The sequence below is a fragment of the Papio anubis genome, chromosome 1, assembly GCF_008728515.1.
Source record: "Papio anubis isolate 15944 chromosome 1, Panubis1.0, whole genome shotgun sequence".
NCBI lineage: Eukaryota > Metazoa > Chordata > Mammalia > Primates > Cercopithecidae > Papio > Papio anubis.
Genome location: NC_044976.1, coordinates 46,079,646 through 46,104,153, shown reverse-complemented (window position 1 = coordinate 46,104,153; position 24,508 = coordinate 46,079,646). Strand labels below are relative to the sequence as shown.

General features: G+C 48.5%; 1 long non-coding RNA gene across 1 annotated transcript; it reads right to left on the bottom strand.

Moving 5' to 3' along the window:
- Window positions 1–964: 964 nt before the first annotated feature.
- LOC103884915 lies at window positions 965–24,299 on the bottom strand. The gene is made up of 3 exons (XR_647747.3): window positions 17,084–24,299; window positions 11,502–11,541; window positions 965–2,634 (listed from the first exon to the last, which is right to left on the bottom strand). It is a non-coding gene; the product is annotated as an uncharacterized LOC103884915 (long non-coding RNA).
- Between the last annotated feature and the right edge of the window lie 209 nt (window positions 24,300–24,508).

Sequence of the window (24,508 nt, the reverse complement as noted above, 5' to 3'; positions counted from 1 at the left end):
CTCTGCCTGGGTCCCTTTGGCAGTGCTATGGGCTGGTGGGTGCAGGAGGCTTACCATACTGGGCTGAGGGGTAGCTGCCTACTGTGGCTCAAGTCATGCCCTTCCCATGCTTGTATACACACGTGTACACATGCTACACTCACCTGTAGTCTGAGCCCTTGATTTTAACCTCTGGTACACTCTCACGTGTAGAAAGGTCCGTATACAGAGGTGTACAAAATATCTATAAACCTCCATACCTCCATAAGTAGACAATAACACCTATACAATGTACAGGTTCACCAGCTGATAGAGATATGAACTATACAGATATCAGATATAGATACAGTTATGGACTGAATGTGTTCCCCTAAAATTCACATGTCAAAGCCCTAACCCCCAGTGTGATGGTATTTGGGGTTGGGCCCTTGGGAGGTAATTAGATTTATATCAAGTCTTGAGGGTGGGACCCTATGATGGGATTCATGTTTTTATAAGATTTCTCTCTCACGCTCGCGCTCTCTCTCTCTCTCTCTCTCTCTCTCTCTGCCTCCTCCCACTTGAGGATACAGGGAGAAAGTGGCCATGTACAAGCCAGGAAGAGTCCTTACCAGAAACCAAATCTGCTGACACTTTGATCTTGGACTTCTCAGCCTCCAAAACTATGAGAAATAAATGTCTGTGGTTTAAGCCACCCAGTCTGTAGTATTTTGTCATAGCAGCCTGAGCAGACTAAAACAGATATGCACTAGGAATGATGCTTGCACACATTTGCACATATTCACTCACCCATCAATAAATATTATTGCTACACTCCTAGAGACATACTGGAATGTGTGCGCACTGCTCCCATTACTGCTGACTCTTATGTATGCAACTCTTACCGCGGTGAGCATTTCACAGGCTTCCTCTCACTTTATTCTCAGGATATCCCCAAGAGGGAGACATTTATTAGCTCTATTTTATAAAACAGGAGGCTAAAATGAATGAGGTGCTCAGGGTTGGTTGCACAGCTGCGAAGCGGTAGAGCTGGAATTTGAACTCAGGTCTGCCGACTGCAACGTGCATGCTCTGTCGGGATCATAAATAATGCAGCATTCAGAGCTGGGGGACAGGAACCTCAGTAGGGTCTAAGAGAACAATCCTGGCACTCTTGTGAGGCCGAAGCCCGCATTCCCTAGGGCGCAGGACTTGTTCGGCCTAGCACCTTATGACTCACTTACTATAATTGGGTACAGCTGTCTCCCAGAGTGTGGCAAGGTCTTCCCAAGTGCAGATTCACAGGCATCTCTGAAACTGTTAAAGAACTGGCTTTCAACTTTTGTTCAAAATAATGACCATGAGAAGAGTAATAATATAAACTGATTTTAATATATGCCCAGCTTAAATGACAAGCTCTGCTCCAGTATTGATATTTTCTGCCAATACAAAATTATTTTATTCTTAGTACAAAGTTTCTTATCAGATGCATGCTGCTATGTGTTTTTAATTAATAATGAGATCATTTAATGGCCCATTTGCCCCTGATTTCTAACTGTAGCACCGACTCCCACACCCAGGTCCTCTCGTTTCCAGTTATCAGGTGCCAGGGTGTGTCCTGGTTTCTCAGGCCCTGAACTCCCTATGTCCAGCTCTTCTGAAACCTCCCAACCCCATCCAGAGCTGCCCTGGGAATATTTTGGACTCTCCATCAACCCTGGGCTGTAGAAGGGCCTGGGGCAACCCCATGGGCACGTCACACTCCTCCATCCCTGGACTAGCACCCTGGCTGGCTCCCCAGAAGAAAAATGAAGGTCCTCCTGACAGGCAAGCATAAATATTTTCTTTTCCAGCCTCGTTCAGATGGGGATCTTTGCTGTTAATAAAGTGGCAGCTGGCTATCTGGGAGTGTCTGAACGTGGCCTTCTCTGGCAAACAGCGCATCATCCATCTCTGTCCTCACCCCGTCAGATGACAAGACTTTGCTGGCCTGCTCCTTCTTGGAATGTGCCTTGGCTGGCAGAAAGCAGGCAGGAAGCATTTGCAAAACACCAGTTTCATCTTCTCTCTGCGGAGGGGCCGGGAGGAGTGAGCTGAGTTTGCTGCTCTTGGCAAGCCCATCTATCAGGAGTGTGGCCATCGGGTGCCGGGCAAGGCTATTTATTTAAGCCTCACATCAGGCAGTGAGACTTAATTTATGGGGACAGGAGGGAGGGTGTTGGAGCAGGCTGGGTCTTCCCACTTTGAAAGGTGCTCAGACCAGAAAGGGCAACAGCACGTAATGGGAAATCGTGCTGTGCTTTGTAGCATGTGGCCTGGAAATGGAGTTGCAAGGCCCGGAAAGGTTTTGAAATAACATTGCAGGTTGGAGCCCTCCCTGCCCCCACCTGGAAATAGGTGTTAGGATGGAAAACAGGGCACCTCGCTTCACCCCTCATCACCAGCCAGGGCTGTTGAAATGAAAACAAAAAATTCTTCCTTAAAAGAAAACGTATTTTCCAAAGTTCTGTGAATTTTCTCTTGACTTCCAACTTCACAAAAGGCTGAGTGAAGGCTTGGAGCTATGGAGCTTGCTTGGGGGACCAAGGAGGAAGCACTGTGGGGGTAGATATCACCAGCCTCCAGGCTGGTGCTGTTCAGGTTTGTTCATCCACACATCTGGTGAGCAGTAGGCCTCTGGATGGTGAAAAGATACAAAGATTTAGGGTCGCTTAGGCCTGGGCTCAATTCCCCACTGTATTAGGTTCCCAAGGTTACCTGGGGAAAATTATTCGACCTTTCTGTGTTTTAGTTTCCCCATATGTAGAATAGGGACAGTAATACAGATGTCTGTGGATTGGTATAGGATACTATTGAAGCCCGCCCATGACAGTGCCCATTATAGCACTTCCTCACAATCAGTGCTTGGCAACATGTTGAATTTTGTTGAAGGAGCTCACAGAGGTTTCCCATTGCCTGCAGAATGGGGCAGAGCTCTCACTTTTACAGTCAATACTTTCTGGGATCTGATCCCAACCAATCCTCTCACCTGGCGTCCCAGGATTCTCCTACTAAAATTGGTGTGCAGGGCCTGACCACGCCCTGTCCATTCACTCTACACCACGGCACCCCCAGCTGCTTGCCCATGCGGTCTGCACACAGCACACCCTCGCATAGCCTCCCCTCCTCATTGCACCTTCCGTCCGGGGGCCCTGTCATCAGGGGTGGCGAGAACTACCACTTACGAGTGCGTGTTGTGAGTCAGACACTGCACGTGTGTTATTTTAGATCTGTATTTTACAGGATCAGGGGAGACAGAGTCAAGAGAAAGGAAAGGGAGCACAGTAAGGAATTTCCAGTAGTCAAACAATATGGTCAAATTTACCATAGAGGAAACACCGCTGTGAGCCAAAGAAGAGATCATGGAGTAGGGGAGGAGGCCAAGTGTCAGGGAGGAGGCTGGGGGTCAGGGAGGAGGCTGGGAATCAGGGAGGAGGTTGGGGGTCAGGGAGGAGGTTGAGGAGTCAGGGAGGAGGCTGGGGGTCAGGGAGGAGGCTGGGGGTCAGGGAGGAGGCTGGGGGTCAGGGAGGAGGCTGAGAATCAGGTTCTTACCTTATTAAATTAAAATTTTTAAAAAGTAGCCAGGCATGGTGGCATGCATCTGTAGTCGCAGCCACTCAGGAAGCTGAAGCAGGAGAATTGCTTGAACCCAGGAGGCGGAGGTTGCAGTGAGCCGAGATTACGCCACTGCACTCTAGCCTGGGCAACTGAGTGAGACCGTCTCAAAAAACAAAAAAATCTGACCCTGCAGGCCCTGAGATTCTCCAGGTTAAAGTCACAAACACCCACCCTTTCTGAGACTAAAGTTTGGGAGATGCTAAGATGGTAGCAGTGGTGCCGACCTCAGGATGCAGAGGGCCTTATCTCTTCCCACCCAGGATCCCAGCAAGGAAAGACAGCGAGCGTGGCTTTCGGATGGAGAGGAGAGGCTGGGTTTGAGAGTTTGCTTCATTTGTTCATTCAGTGCGTATGTAATGCGCAACCACTGTGTGTCAGGCTGGATTCCAGCTGCTGGAATACAGTAGTGAACAAAGCAATACGAAATCTCTGCCCTCCTGGAGTTTACATCCTAGTGGGAGAAACAGATCATAAACTAATCAGAAAAAGATACAGTGTTAGATAAGGATAAGTGCTATAAAGAAACATCAAAGCAAGGGAATGGGATATCAAAGGATAGGGTCAGTGACAAAATTATGGATACAGTAGCCACAGAGGGCCTCGCTAACAGGGTAACTTCTGAAAGAAGACTAGAAAGAAGCAAGAGTGAGCCCCGCAGACGTCTAGGGGAAGCATCCCAGGCAAAGGGAATTAGGAGCACCAAGGCTCCAAGGCAGGAGCGTGCCCAGAATGTGCCAGGAGAGGGTAGGGCCTGTGGGGTTGGAGGGGGCGCAAAGGGAGAGGATTAGGAGAACTCAGAGGGGTACGAAAGGAGCTGGGTCAAAATGGGCCTTGTCTGTCTCAGGCTCCTGGAGGTCAGGACTCTGGTGCTGGGGCCTTGGGCAGGCCCTTCCTTCTCCAGCTGATTTCTGCCAGTGGAGGATACGTGTGGTATAGATGTGATTGTGAAAGCTTTGAGGATTATGCCATGTGCTGAACACAACTCAGAACCTGTGGCCAGGTGCGGCGGCTCACTCCTGTAATTCCAGCACTTTGGGAGGCCGAGATGGGTGGATCACCTGAGTTCAAGACCTGCCTGGCCAAAATGGTGAAACCCCATCTCTACTAAAAATACAAAAATTAGTGGGGTGCGGTGGCGCACGCCTGTAATCCCAGCTATTTAAGAGGCTGAGGCAAGAGAATCACTTGAACCCAGGAGGCGGAGGTTGCAGTGAGCTGAGATCGTACCACTGCACTCCAGCCTGGTGACAGAGCGAGACTCCGTCTCAAAAGAAAAAAAAAAAAAAATTTGCCAGGCATGGTGGCATGCATCTGTAGTCCCAGCCACTCAGGAGGCTGAAGCAGGAGAATTGCTTGAACCCCAGGAGGCAGAGGTTGCAGTGAGCCGAGATTATGCCACTGCACTCTAGCCTGGGCAACAGAGTGAGACTGCCTCAAAAAACAAAAAAATCTGACCCTGCAGGCCGTGAGATTCCCCAGGTTAAAGTCACAAACACCTACCCTTTCTGAGACTAAAGTTTGGGAGATGCTAAGATGGTAGCAGTGGTGCCGACCTCAGGATGCAGAGGGCCTTACCTCTCCCCACTCACCTGCTGCTCCTGCCCCCTGGGAAGCAAGAGAGGGGCTGACTTCAGGCCACACTGGCCTCTAGGCCTTGTGTCCACAAATACTGTGTCACACAGCTTGGGATCTTTTCCTTCACAATGAATTCATCTTCATCCATCATTCCTTTACTTATTCTCCCCAGTATTCATTTATTCATGTACATATTCATTTCCTCCCTCATCCTATTTGTTTACTCCTTTCTTCACTCAAACACATATTCATTTTCCTCCCTCCTCACATTTATCACAAGAGTAACTAAATACATAACAGATTGTGCAACTCCTGGTGTCTGCCTGACTTCTCAGCTCAATGTGAAGGATGAGGGCAGGAAGCATGTCTTCTTCACAGCTGTGATACCAGCATCTGGCCCCATGCAGAGCCCATAGCATGTGCTCTATAAATGGATTTCTGCAGCCATCCATTCACTGCACATGCATTCATTCTTTAGACATTCCTCAAACCTCAGTGGGTACCAAAACCTGGGCCAGACATATTTCAGGAGAAGAGGGAGAAGGAAGAAAATGTAGGATAAATTATCCCAGCCCCTGTCATCCACCATTCCCTTCATCCATCCAATAAACATTTACTCATGACACTTAGTACCGAATCCTGAGCCGGCGACTGCTTATGCAACTGCTTGCATAAGGATGATCAAGGGAAGGCTGAGGCTGAGCCGCAGCTGGGCCTCAGAGAATGGGCAAAATGTCAGGAACAGGGAGGAGGAAATGTAGCTAGGGGAGAGGGAATGGCAGGAACAGAGGTTTCCATGAACCTCACCCTGCCTGGTGGTTAGGGGACAACTGCTATCAAGATAGCTTGGGGCAAGTCATGGAGGCATTTAATTACTAGGCATGAGAGTTTGCGGGGCTCCAGGGGAACTTGATCTGGGCCTGTCATTTCCAGGTGTGAGAAGGCAGGTGAGGCAGGCAGCACTGAAGGTTTCAGGTTGGTTGCTGCTGGGCAGAGTATGATTTCCTGTTTGCCTAAAGAGGAGGAAAAGGCCTTCGAAAGATAGTGAAGATTCCCCAACAGGCCACACAAGCCCAAAATGGCTCGGACAAAGCTTTGTGATGACTTTAACGCAAATGAACTAAAAGTACATGGATTAAATTTTCCTCCCCAAACTACATGAGCTGTGGAAACAGAAAGGTGCGTGTTTAAGTGTAGGCCCCTGGAGCTCTCTTTGAGCCTGTCTTAGCGCATTGACACACCGTGGACGCGGTTAACTCTGCAGGTGCCACAGTTCCACCCAACAGCTTTGGACCTAATCAAGGATAACGGGGTCTCAGCCTCTAATGCTGCAGCTCCCCTCCCCAAATCTTCTGTGCCCTGGCAGGCCCTGGCAGAGATCCTGGGCCCACTCTTGGCCTCTTTGACCAGGCAAAATTTGCTCCTGGGCCTAGGTCTTCAAAAAACACCAGCTCCTTCTGGCTAGCCGGGAAGGAGAGTAAACACCAAATAATAACAAAACAATAGGTATAATTTTAATATTTATTCCTTCACATGTAAACACATTCAGTTAACAAAACACTAAATCAGTATCTCCTTTGACCCTCATCAGAAGCTGAGGGGATAGTTGGCTGGGGCGGGTGGTGGATTATTATCCCCATTTTACAGATGAGGAAACTCAAGTCCAGAGAGGTTAAAGTGACTTTTGTAAATGTCACACCTCTGCTACAGTGCTCTAATGAGCCCACTGCACCAAACTTCCAAATTGGTAAGATCATGGCGTCCTTTTTCAGTGAAGAGTGTGCCCCAAATGTAAATAGACTTTATCTTCCTTCATCTCCCATGATTCCCAGTAACTACATGGTGTTGATGGTCTGCCATCATTATAACGAAATGGGGGCCTGAGGCTGGGACAGCAGGCAGGCTGGCCCCAGGTCAACCAGAATCAGTGTCAGGTAAGTGATTCCTGTGGTTCTGTGGTTGAGATGGGCCCTAAGAAGCTGTGGTCTTTCCTCCCATCTCATGGTAACCTAGGGGTTGGAGGTAAGGCTACAGTCTGCAACCGAGGTCTGGATTCAGCCCAGGCAATAACCAGAGACCAGGTCTCCTGGCCCCAGCCCAGTGGTATTTCCACTCTACCTGCCCTGACACTGACCTAGGGCAAGGCCCTCCCAGTTTTTTCAGCCTCCCTATCTGTAGCGAGAGGGTGTGGGAGAGAAAGCCTCTAGGGCCCCTTCCAGGGTCCAGGCTGTAGCTGTGAACAATTCTGAGCTCAGGATGTGAAGGCGAAGCATGAGAGCAGGAAGTTCCAGGCTCCAGGGGGTGGGGGCAGGCCCCGCTAGGAGAGGCAGAGGGCACAGAAGCCACCCCTGACCGACTTCACAAGATAAGGCCCACCCTCACCTCCCCACTTCCTCCTCTCCAGCCCCAGGGTCTCCTTTGCTTCCACATCTTGTTGACTTTTGAATTTACAAGGTGTGCCAGTTGCCAAGGCCCCCAGTTGATTACACCCCCGGACCTGCCTTAGGAAAGCATCCTCCTCCCCAAGCCCCCACCAGCAACTGGGAGGTAGGGCTGGGAACACAAGATGGGATCTCTCAAGTGCTGGAAAGAAATTAAAGAGGAAACTTATCGAAAAGAGGACAGAAGAGAGAAAGCAAAGGTAAGTTCCATTCTGGAAAGGAAAGGGGGAGGAGCCACATGCAATTTTATAGCCGTGTTCTGAAACTCATGACTCTTGACCAGGTCCGACTCTGACCGTGGGGGAACACTCAGGTGGGGTGAGGAGCTTTATGGTGTTTGCTTGGTTTATTGGCTTTGTGGAAGAGGATATGAGGGCCCAGGCAGTTCTCTGGAGATAGGACCCCTCAAGGAAAGGCCAAGATTTATGGTTTCCGGAAACCCTCAAGGTTACTGGCCTAGGCCTAGGCTTTCCTTGGTTCCAGGGATTTAAGGGAGGGAGGGCCTGGAGGTAAAGGAAATTCCAAATCATGGTGAGAATCATTCCCCAAAAGACTTTATCTTCCTTGTCTCCCATGATTCCCAGTAACTACATGGTGTTGATGGTCTGCCATCATTTTAACGAAATAGGGGCCTGTGGCTGGGAGAGCAGGTAGGCTGGCCCCAGGTCAACCAGAATCAGTGTCAGGGGAGCAACTCAAACCCGTTTCTCCTGGTTCCCACTCCAGGGTGCTTTCTCTCTGGGCTGTTTATACTGGAGTGGCCTTTGGCGCCCAATCAGAAAATACCTGAGTCACACTGGCTAAAAGAAAAGACGTATTGCTAAGGGCTCTGGCCTGGAGTCACCTCTGTGTCACCACATGCAGGCTTGGGACAATAGCCATCCATCACTGCTCAGCAAGGTGGCGTAGGTGTTCCCTCGCACAAGCATGTGACTACACCAAGGGTGCTTGACCTTCCGGGAAATGCTCCTGTGGACACTATCCGTGGCCAAGTGGTTCTGGAAACAAATGTTTCATTGACAACCCTACTTCACAGGCATAAGAGGCTGGTTCCTGACACGGCCTTCCAGTCTTCTGTGGACCCTGTTAGCAGGATAAATTTTATTTCTGAGCTTAATTAGGGGACATGCCATAAATATTCATGCAGCAAAATGAGCCCAGGCTCACAAGTGCAGCTGCTTCCCGCTTGGGGGAAATTAACATTGTTTTCCAGCCATGAGTAATGAGGCGCCACTGCTGGAGAGAGGAGCCTTTTCAACAGCCTCTCTAGGACAGAAAGGGAGAGCCACACTCAGAGGCACCCGCACCCTGGGAGCCAGCCTGGCCCCCGCAGACCCCTCTGCATCTCCAAATGAGGGGCACAGCTGGGCTCCTCTGGGGCTCAGTCCTGAAGGGAGCCCCCACCAAGGTACTCAGCAGAGCAGACGATGCATCAAGAACAGGGATCAGCAAGCTATAACACAAGGGCCAAATCCACCTGCCACCTGCTTTTGTAAATAAAGTTTTATTGGAACCCATTTGTTTAGATATGGTTACAACAGCAGAGTTGAGTAATGTGACAGAGACCTTATGGCCTGCCAAGCAAAGGAAAATATTTACAACCTGGTCCTTTGCAGAAAAAGTATGCCCTAGAACTGTTTCATCCTGGACATTTGTGATTATTAATATAAGTCCCATAATCTCAAATTCTCTGTAACCTTAGGAATATCGAATGGTTTTGAAGTCTCATGGTTTTAGAATCTTCTGTGCATAGACTCTGGAACCAGACTTCAATCTCAGCTCTATCACTTCCTTAGCTGTGTGACTATGGGCAAGTTACTTAACCTTCTCTCTGCCTCAGTTTATTTATCTATTAATTGGGGGTAAGAATAGTACCTAGCTCATAGTGTTGTTAAGACTGAATGAATATTTATAAAGCCCATAGAAAAGTATTCAGCATAGGATACGCTTTAAGTAAGTACCTGTTAAATAAGTGGATTCAATCTCCTGTAATTTCAAAATCCTCAAAGAATAGGATCTTAACCTTCCCCTACAAATGTCAGCCTGTAAGATCTTAGAATCTAAGCTGTGACAGGGAGAGCCCCCAACTTTCTGACACTGTACTAAATACTTCATGTGCATTATCTCATTTAATCTCCAAAACGACTCTTGGAAGTAGGAATTACAGGTAATTTACATATAAGGAAACAAACTTTGCAAAGGTAGGAGACTAATCCAAGGTCACAGGGGTAAATTGCAAAGCTCGAACAGGAGCCCAGGGTACCTGACTCCAAGCCTACCCTACCCCTCACCCACTGTCACAGTCTCTCCTCTGTACCTGTCACAGGGTCCTTCAGCCTCTGCTGGGCACCTGCTGTGTCGGGGAGCTCACTGCCCCTGGAGACAGCCAGCTCCGTGGCTGGAGAGCTCACACTGGGATCTGCTCTTAACTTACTTTTGCTCCTCCTAAGTTACCCTTGGTCATAGTTTGTCTCTTTGCAGCTCTGAAGAGCCCAGGCAAGAGACAATGGACACTTCTGGGGACATCTCCCAACTTGCTGGGAGCCAGCAGCAGCCTGGGCCTCAAGCATTTGCAACAAACTAGACCCACGAAAAGACAGAGCTCCATAGCTTTGGACAAACCATGCCTCCAGCAAGCCCTCCCTGGTACCAACAAGAAGCAAGGACCCTTCTTTCTCCTTAAGATTCCCAACATCCCTGCCTGAACCATCACTCAATGAGACAAGAGCCATGTCCTCATCTAAGTCTTGTCATAATACTCCTAGGACTCTCTAAGCCTTGTAATCTTTCTTCTTGCTGTCAGTGTTTTGAGATCTAGTTTGTCCTATGGTTCTGCAGCATAATGAAGCTCATCATGTGCTGGTAGCATTGCTTTTATCCTTAGCATTCTTGACCTAGTAGGTCAAGAAAGTATTACCATTCCCATTTATAAGATGATGTACCCGAGACCCAGAGGGGAGGAGGAACAGAAAGAAAAAAGAAGTTATACTATAGCAGAACCTTCTGGTACCAGGCCCTGTGCTAAGCCCTTTGTCTCATTTCATCCTAACACATGTAGGTGCTCACTCCACTTTCCAGGAAAATGAACTGTGGCTTCTAAAGGAAATCCGACTTGTTCTGGGTTCCATAGACAGCAGGAGGAGGAAGACATTGATCATGCATCTACTGTGTGCTAAGTACATTCATACACATATATGCCTTATTCTGCCATCACACATACACAAAACCCAAAGATGGGTCTTTTTAATGCCTGCTTGCCAGATGTGTAAACTACGGCTCAGAGGCTGGGGTGGCTGTCCCAGGGGAGAGGAGCTGGGCCCCAGGCCTCGCTGGTGTGGATGAGGCACTCTTGCCCGACCCCAGCAGCCGTGGCAAGACTCAGACCATATCCTTTCAGGGAGTGGAAAAGGAAACACTGGGCCTTTTTACAGGGTTTCCATGTGCATGACCGGGAGCCCCTAAGGATGGCCGATCCGCCACGGATGGGAGGAATGGTTTGTTTTTTCTGTGGGCCGCACTGGAGCCTTTCAAAGGTGTGAAGTTCCATGGCCTGCAAAAGCTGATTCTACTGGCTATCCAGAGCAGGCCCTGCCTGGGCCCCAGCCCCTGCAGCCCCCACAGTCCCCACAGCCCCCACAGCCCCCGCAGACCCCAGTCTCTTCATGTGCCGCCCATGGGAACTCTCTCCGGCCCACCTGGCCTCACACACGCTGAAAGGCTGCAGAGTGACAGGCCGGCAACTGGACTCTGATGTTTATTCACCAAACACAGAGACAGCCCTCCAGGCTCTCCTCCACCGTCCAACCCTCTGCTACCTCAGGGAATAGGGGTCACCAGCCCACTCCCAGGCCAGGATCCCAGCACACTCACCTCTGGAGACCGGCCACAAGGAGGAGCATCCAAGCTGCTCCTGCAGGGAGAGAGACTCTGGTTAGACACAAGGAAGAACCAGCTGCCACTGAGGGACATTCAGCTCAAAGAGAGAAGAGGAATCTCCTGAAGTGCCGTGGCATCTTGGTAAGGACTTGGGCTCTTTGTAACCCCTGGGATGAGGAGGGGTGAGGCTGCATGATTCCCAAGCCCCACTCTCTACCAGTTCTGACAATGTCATAATTCTGAGGTTCCACGGCATGAGACAGGGGGTCAGACTGGACCACAGGATCATTTCTAAATGCTTCTATCTCCAGAGCTGCCAAGTGATTGACGGGACAAGGCTGAGCAATTGTGTTGGAGAACTGCTTGGTTGCTTTCCTGTACATAGTCAAGGAAGTTGCACGGTCACTTTGTAAAAACGGAACTGCTGGTATTACTGTTTTTCTGTTGTTCCTCTCCCCCCTACCATTTTTATAACTGAACTGATTGCTTTGATTGGACTAGCCTGTTGTTCATCTAAACCAACCCCTTGCTGGACTCAACTGACAGGTTGTTTGTCGGCCACGGTCAGCTGTGGATGTGGAGCTGGTTGGTGTGTAGCTTTCCAGATTACATATTTTGACTAAATGGACTGGTCTGAGCCCTGCAATCACCCCAGCCCCACTCCCCAACCTCACCACCAGCCTTGGCCTTTCCAGAGAATTGCAGTTCCACGAGTGTCAGGCATAAATCCCGGCCAAATCCACCATGAAAGGACACACAATATTGTTACGGGTTTAAAACTGGGATTCAAATCAAGAAGGCAGAAAGCCCCGATGGAGGACCTGTTGTGTCCTGCAGCCTTGCCAGGCAGTCCACGTGGGCTGGACCGAGCCTGCGGTTCTGACCCTCGTCCGTGTCAGGGGATTGCTGAGCCCCTAGCACAGCCCTCTCACTTGCCTCTTTAACTCACTTCCTTTCATTGCTGACAGGTCCACCAACTTTCAATGGGGCTGTGGCAAGAGCTACTCACCCGCCCACCCCCATGCCCATTCACCCTGCCCACCCCTCCTTGGCCTTTCAGGCTCACAGTGAAAGGGACTTGTCCAGAAATCGGGGATTTACCATTGTGCCCTTTGTAAAGACTCTCCATTTCCCTCAGCCCCACCCCTCCCATCTCCAGAATCAGTAGGGGTGGCCCCTGCAGAGCTGCAGATGGCCACAACAGAGCACAACACACCGAACACCCTTATTTAGCATCAGGGCTGAGGCCTCAGAAACTCAAACTTTGTTTCGGAGCCGGAAGACAACCTCTAGATTTCTCCTGCCTCCACCCACTCCCCATTTTACAGATGAGGAAACAGAGTCATAGAATGAGGCCTCTTGACACCTAGTGTGCTATTCCATTAGCTCATTTGCACTCCCCGTTTCTTTTCTTACTTCTTTCAGAATTGAGGAGATAATGACATTTGTCGTTTGTGTTAACAATATGCGACACCACTGAAAACTGTGTACAATGGCTGTAGCCAGAAGTCTAGGAAGTTTGGGGTTATGGTTTTGTTGTTTCACATCTGAAATCAAAAACTAGAGTCATGGAAATAGCGGGTCTTGGTTGAACTGCCTCTAAAATAAATAGAACCACTCGCCTGACTAATTTGAAATTCAACTCACAAAAAGGAAAAAGCTAAATTGTAATTTTCCTGTTTCTAATATTTTTGCTCCCAAGTTTAGATTATTTAATACAACTACCTATTTGTGGGTGGGCCTGCTGGGGACCAGAAAGGAGCTCTAACTCGCCCAAAGGCACACAGCATGGCAGGCAGGTTTGGCCTGACTATCCTCCACCTCTCCGGCAGGCATTTCAGTGTTGGAAAAATCCTGGCTACATGAAACGGTATTCCTAGAACCAGTTGGGCACTGCAATTTGGTTAGCTGTGTGGCTTTGCAGTTTCTAAACTAAATGGTTTATTAAGAATAGATGTGTCAGGCCAGGCGCAGTAGCTCACGCCTGTAATCTCAGCACTTTGTGAGGCCGAGGCAGGTGAATCACTTGAGGTTGGGAGTTGGAGACCAGCCTGACCAACATAGAGAAACCCTGTCCCTACTAAAAATACAAAATTAGCAGGGCATGGTGCTACTTGGGAGGCTGGGTCAGGAGAATCGCTTGAACCCAGGAGGCGGAGGTTGCGGTAAGCCGAGATCGCGCCACTGCACTTCTGGCTGGGCAACAAGAGCGAAACTCCTCCTAAAAAAAAAAAAAAAAAAAAAAAAGAATAGATGTGTGAGATACCATCTCATGCCAGTTAGAATGGCGATCATTAAAAAGTCAGGAAACAACAGATGCTGGAGAGGATGTGGAGAAATAGGAACGCTTTTTACACTGTTAGTGGGAGTGTAAATTAGTTCAACCACTGTGGAAGACAGGGTGGCGATTCCTCAAGGATCTAGAACCAGAAATACCATTTGACCTAGCAATACCGTTTGATCCAGCAATCCCATTACTGGGTGTACACCCAAAGGACTATAAATCATTCTACTATAAAGACACATGTACACATATGTTTACTGCAGCACTATTCACAATAGCTAAGACTTGGAACCAACCCAAATGCCCATCAATGATAGGCTGGATGATGAAAATGTGGCACATATACACCATGGAATACTATGCAGCCATAAAAAAGGATGAGTTCATGTCCTTTGCAGGGACATGGATGAAGCTGGAAACCATCATTCCCAGCAAACTAACACAGGAACAGAAAACCAAAGACCACATGTTCTCACTCATAAGTGGGAGGGGTGGAATTAGAAGAAATACCAGATAGGGAGGGGAACATCACACACTGGGGCCTGTTGGGTGGAGGGGGCGGCTAGGGCAGGGATAGCATTAGGAGAAATACCTAATGTAGATGACGGGTTGATGGGTGCAGCAAACCACCATGGCACATGTATTCCTATGTAACAAACCTGCACATTTTACACATGTATCCCAGAACTTAAAGTATAAAAATAATTAAAAAAAAAAGATGTGAAAGCAGCAAAAGCAGTTGATTTCAATGCTTCATCTATGGGAAGATTGCCATGATCTCTGAGCATTTCTAACCCAGGCTGCTCCCTCCCCTACGAGGTGCTTTATGTGAACCTGGGGCTGGGAGATTCTGCATGGGAACTGAGCTGGAGAAAAGATCATTAGAGGAAGACAGCCTCGTATTTTGGCGGTCACTGCACAGACTCTGTCTTTATGGTGCCTGAATAAAAAGCAGGAGGTTTCATATTTAAATTGTTTATCTTTGGCTAGTCCTTCTACAGAGATTTGGGATGAATTCACTCCGAAGGCAAAATTTTCTAAATTACCAGGGTGACTCTGAAGCTGACTTTGTTTTGCTTTTGGTTTATTCCTAAACGTAACAAAATCCCAAGTGTTAATCTCCGGCTGATATCTAACCATCCTCCCAGTGGGGATTTATGACTGGGTGATGAGCCACCACGTCTCTCTGAACCCCGATGAGGACATGGATAACATCATCAACTCATCACTGAACCATCCTCATCAACCCAGCTTTAATCACCCCCAAGACTGATAACCATCGGAGGCTGTTAATTCCCAGCAAATTATCTAATCCACATGTTGTCCCATCTGTGTAAACCCAGCCCATAAGGATCATAAAATAAATAAGCATGAAATGGCTTATAGTTTCGAATCTCGTCTCACCTAGATAGGCCAGGTTGTATGATTTCAGCCACTATCATGGTTCCCACCTCCTTCCAAGGGGGAATGGGCAGCATGGGTTCCTATGTGGGCCTGCTCGATGCTGTTTCTAGGACGGAGGCCACACACACACCCCTGCCTGTCCCTCCCGCTCTCCCTCCCATATCCCAAATGAAGCTAAGGCTTCATTTCACTGATATGTTAATCACTGAAATAGCCTTGTCCTGCAAGACACAGGCATGGTGAATTAAGATGCTGGATGATTTGCAAAACGAAAAGCAAGCTATCCCTTGAAAAATAGGGGGCTGGTAGGAATTTGTAATGATGAGAGGCAGGCAGAGAGGGGAGACAGAAAAGGAGGCCGGCGGCTCTAGGGGATGTAAGGAATGATAAAATTAGACTGCGTTGTCTAGACATAAGCACAGGGTTACCGAGAGGTTTCGCGTGTGTGTGTGTGTGTGTGAATAGGACTGAGCAAGGAATAGGGCCAAATGGCCTCTAAATCCCTTTTTGCCTCTGAAATTCTTCAAAGCTATGTCTAAAAGCCTATAATTGTAAAATTCTGTAACTCATAGATCTGATACTTCTCTAACAGATACTCTCTGATTGGAAGGTTCTGTGATTCTAAGAGTTTATAATCCGGTGAGTCTGTAATTATAAACTGCTATGATTCTCTAATTCTAGACACTATGGTTCTCTAATTCTACCATTCCATGATGCTAATATCCTGTGATTCTAAGATTCTATCAGTGTTTCCTTAATTTAATACTCCACCATTCTCAAGTTCTGTGATTGAAAGAGGTCATGATTCTGTATTTCTATAAATTTATTATTTTATATTTATAATGCTCTACAATTCTAGTATTCTAGAATTCTGATTTCATAATCCTAACATTCTAGAATTCTAATGTTTTATGCTACTAAAAATCTAAAGCATTTATATGATTTTGTAAATCAATTTTTCAAGAATTCCGACAATCTAAGATTCTAACATACTGGGTTTGTAAGATCCTACAATACAAAATTTTTTTAATTCAATGTTCTATATTTTGAAGATTAAATCTCAAGAAGTCTTAGTTCTGAAACATTAATATTATATGCGATCATGATTCCAACATGTCTCCTATTTTATGATATCATCATTACAAATACAAAGTCATTTTATCTACAAAATGCAGGAATTAAGCTGCAAGTGATGAAGAATCAAGGGACTTCCACAGCTGTCCCCCTAATCAGATTGGAGCACATCCCAGGGCCGTGGATTCTTCCTCAGTGGCAAAGGAGACCTGAAGACAGCTGCTTTACCCAGCCAGGGCTCCCGGAGCTGCCTGGGAAGACAAAGGCAAGGAAGATGGGGGCCCGGCCAGGGTCAGGCCGAGGAGTTGGCCCCATGCCTCCAGGAGGCCCCTCCTCAAAAGCCAGGTTTCCAAACATCTGCCAGCATTTGGGTCCCGATTGCTGTCCTTTAAAAGTATCCCTCTCCTTTTCTTGTTCCCCATCAAGGGCTCCCATGACAATCATTTCAAGCAGCTAATGAGTTTCAGATGGGCTTTGGGAGCCAGGGACGGATGGACGCTCAGAGAGGAGGGTTCTTAGGCGGAGTTCCGTGGGCAGGGGGAGGGGTGGGGGTCAGCAAGGAGAATCTTTTGTAGCTGAAGTATTAGGGGCCACCCACCCCTCCCAGGCCTGGGGACAGAACCTGGGAAGGAGCCGGAGCCGTGATCATGCTGCTTGCTCCTTCCTGCTCGCCCATGTTTGCTCGCTGTCGATATAGAGACCCACACTCCCTTTCTAACGCCTCACCCACTGTTTTGAACTTTGATGAAATAAAAACCCAGAAGCATTATAGGAAACATTGAGGCCTTCTTGAGGCCAAGATGTGATTACTCACCTGCTAATAGAAGGGTCTTTGCAAAAGACAGAAATCGTCCTTGTTGAAATTCCATCGTCTGTGATTCTCTCCCCTTCCAGATTCACAGGAGTACATCCAGAGGCTGCTGTCAGCTCTCATGGGTGGGGTTGGCTGTGGGGTCCCTGGGGATGCCGACCCCTGGGCCCTCTGGCACCACACGGGAGCAGCTCAGCAATCCTGCCGTTCCCTGTCCTGGACTGCTCTCTCCCTTTGGCCCAGGGCTCTGATGGGGGTGACAGTGGCCCCAAAGAGCTTTCTCCCTCCTGTGCCGGGGGTGAGGAGAGGCCAGGGGCTCAGGAGAGGTGTCCCAGCCTTCATTTCCATAGCATTCAGAGAGCCCAAGGAGCAGCCCGTGCCCAGAACCTGGCCAGGATTATACAGTGGGTTCTGCAGCGTTCTTACTCCCTGGCTGCCCGAGAACCTCTGCTGCTTTCAACGTCTAGTTTAGGGATTCACTTAAATGAGCAGAGCATTGAGAAAGACACACCAATGCATTTCAGGTGTGTCTTTCACCTCTGAAATGCATTGGTGTGTCTTTCTCAATGTTCTGCTCATTTGTGGAGCAGGGTTGTGGAGTGTGTGGAGTTTCACACACTCCACAACCCAGCGAGGCCATTCCCTACCAGGAATGTAGGGGGACGTTCTGCAACAGGATGTGTATAGTTTAGGGTTTGGAGGGGGGGGTCTCTCCTGGCAAGAGAGACCAAACCTTATAATTAAGTAACTCTCCGTTTCCTTTAAGATATCAACAACAACAACCACGTTCTCCCCAGTTGCCTAAACAGGACAAGTCCCCGGTTAAGCAGTTCCTGGTGGTCTGTGCTCACACATGTGCAGAGAGAGAAAAAAATCTGCCTGAAAGCTGGCCTCCCTGGCTTCCCAGCAGCGGGCCACCTCCCTGCCCCGCCGCCGGCCCCTCCCCCGTTCGCAATTAGGGGTAATCTTTTGTTGCCTGGAAAGTGTAAAAATCGCCGGCTTTTCTTTTTGCATGCATAATATCCATTTCCCCTCCAAGTGCGTTATTTGGTTTGGGAATTACATCTATTTACAAGAGTAGATGTTGCACAAAGGTTGTGTTTATGTGGAAAATTATATCGGTGACACGGGCTGATTGGCATGTGGAGGCTGGGAGAGCAGGCCTTCTCATCAGCTTGGAATAACAAAATGATTGTATTTTCAGCAAAGCTAATTGATCACATACCTCGCTGGGCTATCTGTTTACTCAAAGGCCATCCAGGCCCTGGGAAGGTGGAGAGAAGAGAGCCCGGGGCCGTGGTCACTGCCAGGCCGAGCCAGCCAAGGGCTGGGATGTGAGGCGGAGACAAAGGGCCTGGACAGGTCCTCAGGTGGTGAGGTTGGGCAGGGAGATGGGCTGACTGTTCTCCCCGGGGAAACCAGGCCCGGGCTTCACACTGGTGACTGTGTCCTTTCTCCAGACCCCAGAAGTCAGTATGGGGCAGCGCAGGTGTGGGGAAGGGCTGGTTGGAGTAGGATCTGGAGCCACTGAAAAGAAAAGTAAATTCCCTTCTCTCATCCATTTGAAAAGCAGTGGGCTTTAAGCTGGTCCTGAGCTGGCTGCACAGGGTTGTGGGAATGAAAGCTCTGGAAATCTGTCTCCATGTGTCTGTCTTGACCGAGGGACTCTGTCTTTGCTCTTCTCTGAGGAGCTCTAGATCAGGGGCCAGGACTGGGACTAGGAGGATGCATGGGAGAGAGGGACGTTATGGGGTGGGGGATGCTGTTAAGCAGTACATTCAGCTTCCAAATCTGCAGACAGAGAAACCTGAACCCAACCCTCTCTGACACCCTGCCGGAACAGATCTTGCTCCTGCCTTTGGGGAAGGAGGTGCTTATCTTTAGGTTTATGACCAAAATTCCTGGCCCCAGGCTGACTGAGCCTGTGAGAGGTCTCCTAAGAAGATATTACCTCCCCTTAATTGACCCACACTGGCCAGGCCTCTTGGCCCAAACAGCTGAAGCCACCTAAAAAAAGCCCAGAGTTAGAATTGTATTTTCTCCCCAGGGTTAAAACTTCAGTTATGTGGGGGCAGAAAACAAAGCAGTTGGATATAGTTAAACAAGTATTTGAATTGAAAATGGACAGTTATTTGAGAAACGACTTGTCCGCAAATCACCAAGAAACATTAATTTACCAGTCACTTTGCAAACATGAAATTCCTTTGAAAACTACTGGTTAAAAACAATCTGATATCCCTCTCCTATTTTATGAAGATGGCTGGTTATTTTGCAGACTCCCAGTTGGAGTTAGTCATGCTACTAGTTACTCTTTACAAACAACTTGGCACAAGCTTCAGCTCCTGGTTTGTCAGGTTAGAACTATGATTTGGTCTTTCTTCCCATTGCTGATCAAATTCAGATTTAGTTAACTTTTCCTAACGCAAAGATTAAGAAATATTTGGGGGCAATCAATAATGATCCTTCACTGATTTCCTGGAGCAAATCCTAAAATCCTCAGAGACTATTCAACCCAACAGCCTTATTTTACAAATGGGGAAACTGAGACCTAGAATATTCTAGTCTTTGCGATCCCTGCTGGTGACATCTGAGCCAGGTTTGAGTATTACTTGCGTGTACTTGGATCAGGTGATGCTAAGTAAATTTCAGGTGCTTTTTCTCTAAGCTCAGTCATGAGGTTTTTCACCTCTACCCAGGTCTGAGTCACACAAGTCCGAATTTGGAATATTTTAGATATTGTTGTAATAACCTTCTGGTAACACTGTGTATGTGTGTTTGTGTATGTGTGTGTTTGTCCACCAGGCATTTCAAAATCTCTGGCCCTTCTGAAAGACAGGCAAGTTTATTAATGCAGAGCTCTCCGAATTGTTTTATAATTGGAAACATTTTGCAATGAAAGAACATTAATAAAACCTGAATCCAAATCAAACTTCTCTGTGTATGTTATTTTTACTCTGCAGTCAAAAGCTTTTATTAGATTTAAAACTTTCACTATGCTTATCTCTGGCTGTATAATGTTCTACAATAAGAAAAAAAGTCCAATGACTCTGAAGTCTGGCAAAATAATATACTTTCTTGGATGTCTCTGTGTGTTGCCAATTAGCTTTGCCGTGAACATAGGCCCCCATCCATCACCCGCCTCTGGGTGGCTGTAACAGAGACCTAATTTGTTTCATATGCCCTGTGCTCTCTGAGCCATTCACCAGTGCCTCCAACCTGCTGAGGAGCAGCTTGGCTGGAGAAGAGATGAATGACAAGAAAAACCCAAGAGGAGACAGAGAGACCGCTTATCAGAAATGGGCCCTGCTCTACTCACTCAGTGGGAAAATCCCAGCCCTTCATGCCTCCAATTCCTTCCACCCACCTCCCACCCCACCCCTCTTTCTCTTTCTCCTCCTCTTCTCCCCTTTCATGACCTAAAAGACCCAGGACTCACAGAAGGCGAGGCCTTGAGTGGAGAGTGGAAAACTTAGCCTTGTCTTCCAACTTCCAAGGGCTGGCTGCGGTCCTCTCCCTTCTCTGCCGGGTTCCCACTCCCTCCCACCTACTCCTTTTACAAGCCCAATGTTTAAACCTCCAGTTCCCTAGGAATTTTATGAATGCTCAGCACAAGCCAAAATAAACTCGTAAAGAAAAAAGTTTCTAAAGAAGGTCATAGACCCGTACAGCAAGTGCTAAGCGGTAAATACAAAAGTTCTTGGGGTCTTTGGGAGCTGTGGTCTGGGTGGTGGAAGGTTGGGGTCAAAAGAGGGAAAAGGGAAGAACAGGGAGAAAAAGTGAAGTTTCCTTTTCTCTCCTAGTCCTAGACCCTCAGAGTCTTTATTGCTATTATTTTGTAAAGCCTTATAGTTTGATGCCTCATTTTATGGATGCTGTAGCCCAGAGTGTTGGAGGGATTGATTCAATGTCACACAGAAAGCTGGCCCGTGCGGTGCTCTGACACCCATGTCTGCAGGCCTCCCTCTCTGCGGTACTGACACGGTGAGGGGAGGAAAGGAAGGGGCCTTGGGATCACCGAGCGGCCTGTTTTAACTCTCTAGAGCAGTGATGTCCAACAGAACTTTCTGCAATGGTAGAAATGTCTTCTGTCTGTGCTGCCCAATACAGTAGACGCTTGCCATATATAGCTATTAAATTAAGTAAAATTTAAAATTCAGTCCAACCAGCCACATTTCAAGGGTTACCATATTGAATAGCACAGATATAACATATTTCTATCTCTGTAGAAAGTTCTATTGGATAGCGCTGTTCTAATGGCCACCGTCACCAGGCCCCAAGGATATGCTTGTGGTCATGATGCCAGGTGGCTCCTTCCTCTAGGCTTTCATAGCCCTCAGTACCTTCACTCCCCCTGTCATGACAGTTGCCACTCAATTATAAATGACGATGTCCTGTCTGTCTTGTCCACCTGAAGGAGAGCACTTTGGGAGCTGCGGTCCTGTCTCTTTTCTCTTTTCACCTCCACAGCATCCCACGAGATAGGTTCTCAATGATGATTTAGTCTCAGAATCTTAGAGTTGTAAAGGACCTTAAAGGGAGTCTAACAGAACTGCTCCCGGGGCAGGGACCTGCCCTGCAGCCTCTCAGAGGTAGCTCATTCACCCACTGTTTGCACACCTCTAGGGGCAGAGACCTCACTGTCTCCCCAGGCAGCTGAGTCCATTTCTGAGCGGCTGGGATTATTAGAATATACTTTCTCGAATCTAGCTGAAATCTCCCTACTTGCATTGTCTACCCTTGCTCTGCCCTCTGGCATCTCACAATATTAATTTATTAATTAACAAAATCATTGTTTCTATGTAACGACCCTTCTAAGAGCTAGACATAGTATAATTCCTCCATGTTCCTCTTCAAACATGAAGCTTATCACGGAATGCCTAATTCTAGATGTGGGCTGGTCAGCAAGGATAGCAGATACTGACTTCCCTTGATCTAGAGACTATTCTTCTGCTAGAGCCACCCACACATTTAGCAACTTCATTACTCCATAGGCTCATCTTGGGTTTGGGTTGTGTAAACCTCCCAGGCCATATGCATGGCCCATGACTATGTTGCCCCAGTGGTGAATGGGATGGAAAAGGCCTCTGCCAATGCTACTCTTTGACCTGGATGTGCAGGGGCATTGCTCCTGCCTCACTTCTCAAGCAGTCTCATGCTTTGAGTGCCAACCTCAACATTTTCTAAATCCCTCTCCATTGCCTGGGACTGACTAGGGCTGGCAGTATCCTACAGATGGCATGCTGTGAGCCCAGACTGACACCTGTATAGGCCCTGGTCCATTTCTGCCCTTCAGGGCTCTTTCCAACCCTCTCCTTCACACAGGGTGTTGACCAGATGCCCTAAGGAGCTCTAGGATTTACTCCTACGGGCTTTTCCTGGGGCTGCATGGCCAGGCCCTGGGCCCAGTAGAGCAGTCTTGCAAATGGATCACTTCCACTGGCCAGTGTAGTACTTCTTTTGCAGGATCCCATGAAATTGGGCCTCCAGAATGGCACTGACATACTGATTTTAGGTGACAAATTGTTTCCAGAGACAGAGGCCTCACACACCCTAGAGGCAGTCCTGGTCCCTGTGTTCACAATCTAGTGGGAAAAACAGTCTACTCTGCAGCGTTGGGAGAAAAGTGCTGGGTGAGCCCAGAAGAAAGACCCTGGAGGGCTTCCTAGAGACAGTGATATCTAAGCTGAGTCTAAAGAATGAGCCAGGAAAAAGAGAGAAGACAGAATTACAGGCAGAGAAAATGGTGTGTAGAAAGATACCTGGATGAGATTCAGCCTGGTTATGTAAGCTTGGGAAGATGGCTTAGCTTTTTTGAACCCCTGTTTCCTTATCTATGAAACTGAGAGAACAGTATGGGCCTCACAGGCTCAAGCCTTCATTTAGCCATTCAAAAAACGTCCTGAGAACCTACTAAGCCAGGTCCTGTGCAGGTGCCAGGGGCATTCAAAAGAGCAAGGCACACTCCTGCTCTTAAGGGGCTCCAGACCGTGGCCGTGCAGCAGCTGAAGGGCTGTCCCGGGGATTGGGCCCGGTTCCCCAGCAGCCCACAGAGGGCTGAGTTGACTCTGGCTGGGGAAATAGGGGCAGCTTCACTGACTGCCTGACCCTCAGGCTCCATCTTGAAAGAAGGATTAGTAAGAGAGTCAAGGCTGAGAAGATGAGAGGGAGCAGTAAGTGCAAATAAAGCAACAGAGGGAGCAGTAAGTGCAAAGGCGCAGAGGTCTGAGAAAGTCTGAGATGGTTGGGGCGTGGGAAGTGGTCCCGTACGCCTGTAGTGCATGGGGCACATTGACCGTGGCTGGAGACGAGGCTAGAATTCAAGGCTGTAGCCTGAAAGGCCTCAAGTGCCCTTTATTACATGGGTGGCATTGAGCTCTGGAGGATTTTATGCCTGAGAGTCATGTATCAGATTTGCAGCTTAGAAACTTTCTGTGGAAGCCAGCGAGGAGGCTGGACTGATAAGCAAGAGGCTGGAGGCTGAGAAACCAAGGGAGAGGCTGGTGGGATGTCCAGGGGAGAGACGATAGATAAGGCCATCACCAAGAGGGGCGGAGGGCCACGGCCAGACTGAAGCCCCATGCAGGAGGCAGAGCTGACAGGAGCTTGGTGATTGGAGGACGTGTGTGGTGAGGGAGAAGTGGGCCCATGAGTGACTCAGGTGTGTGCCGTGTTTGTTTTGCAGAAGGAATACCATTATTAACCACAGTATTCCTTCAGGAAAACAAACAAGGGCACACACCTGAGTCACTCATGGCGCCACTTTCAGGTATTGAGCATGTGTTTTGTGCCAGGCAATTTGCTACACATTTCACATGCATAATCTCATTGAGTCCTCACAGTAATTCTGTGAGGCAGCTCCTGTTTTATCTCCCATTTTACAGATGAGGAAACTGGCTCAGAAAGGTAAGGTAACTTGCCGAAAGTCACACAGCAGACCCAGGCTGGCATTCAGGGCAGCCCTCAGCATGTCCATCCTTCCCTCTCTCCTGCTTTTCTCCAAGGCTCAGGCTCTGGGTTCCCACCAAGCCATCCACACCCTGTCCGATCACCCAGACACTCAGGCACAGGATGGGCCTCGCACGCCTCTGCAGGGCTTTCCTGCAAAACAGCCCAGTCTCCTCAACTGCGAGGAGCCCCACATTCACTCATCCTCCATCATCCACCCATCCACCCAACACACTCACTGAGCTCCGCTGTGAGCCACAGCCTGTGTGGAGCCTGGAGACGGGAAGGTGAAGAGATTCACAAACCTGCCCCCCCACCCACCCCTCAGTGCATTCAGCCCTCAGCCCAGGGCAGGGCAGGGGTCCCCAGCTCTGCAGAGGCTCCTACCCAACTGCCCTGTCCAAAGGCACGACTCCATTCTCCCTGTGCCTCTCTCAACCCTGTGCGGATTGTTCAGACCCTCATCACAGGTGAATCGTATTT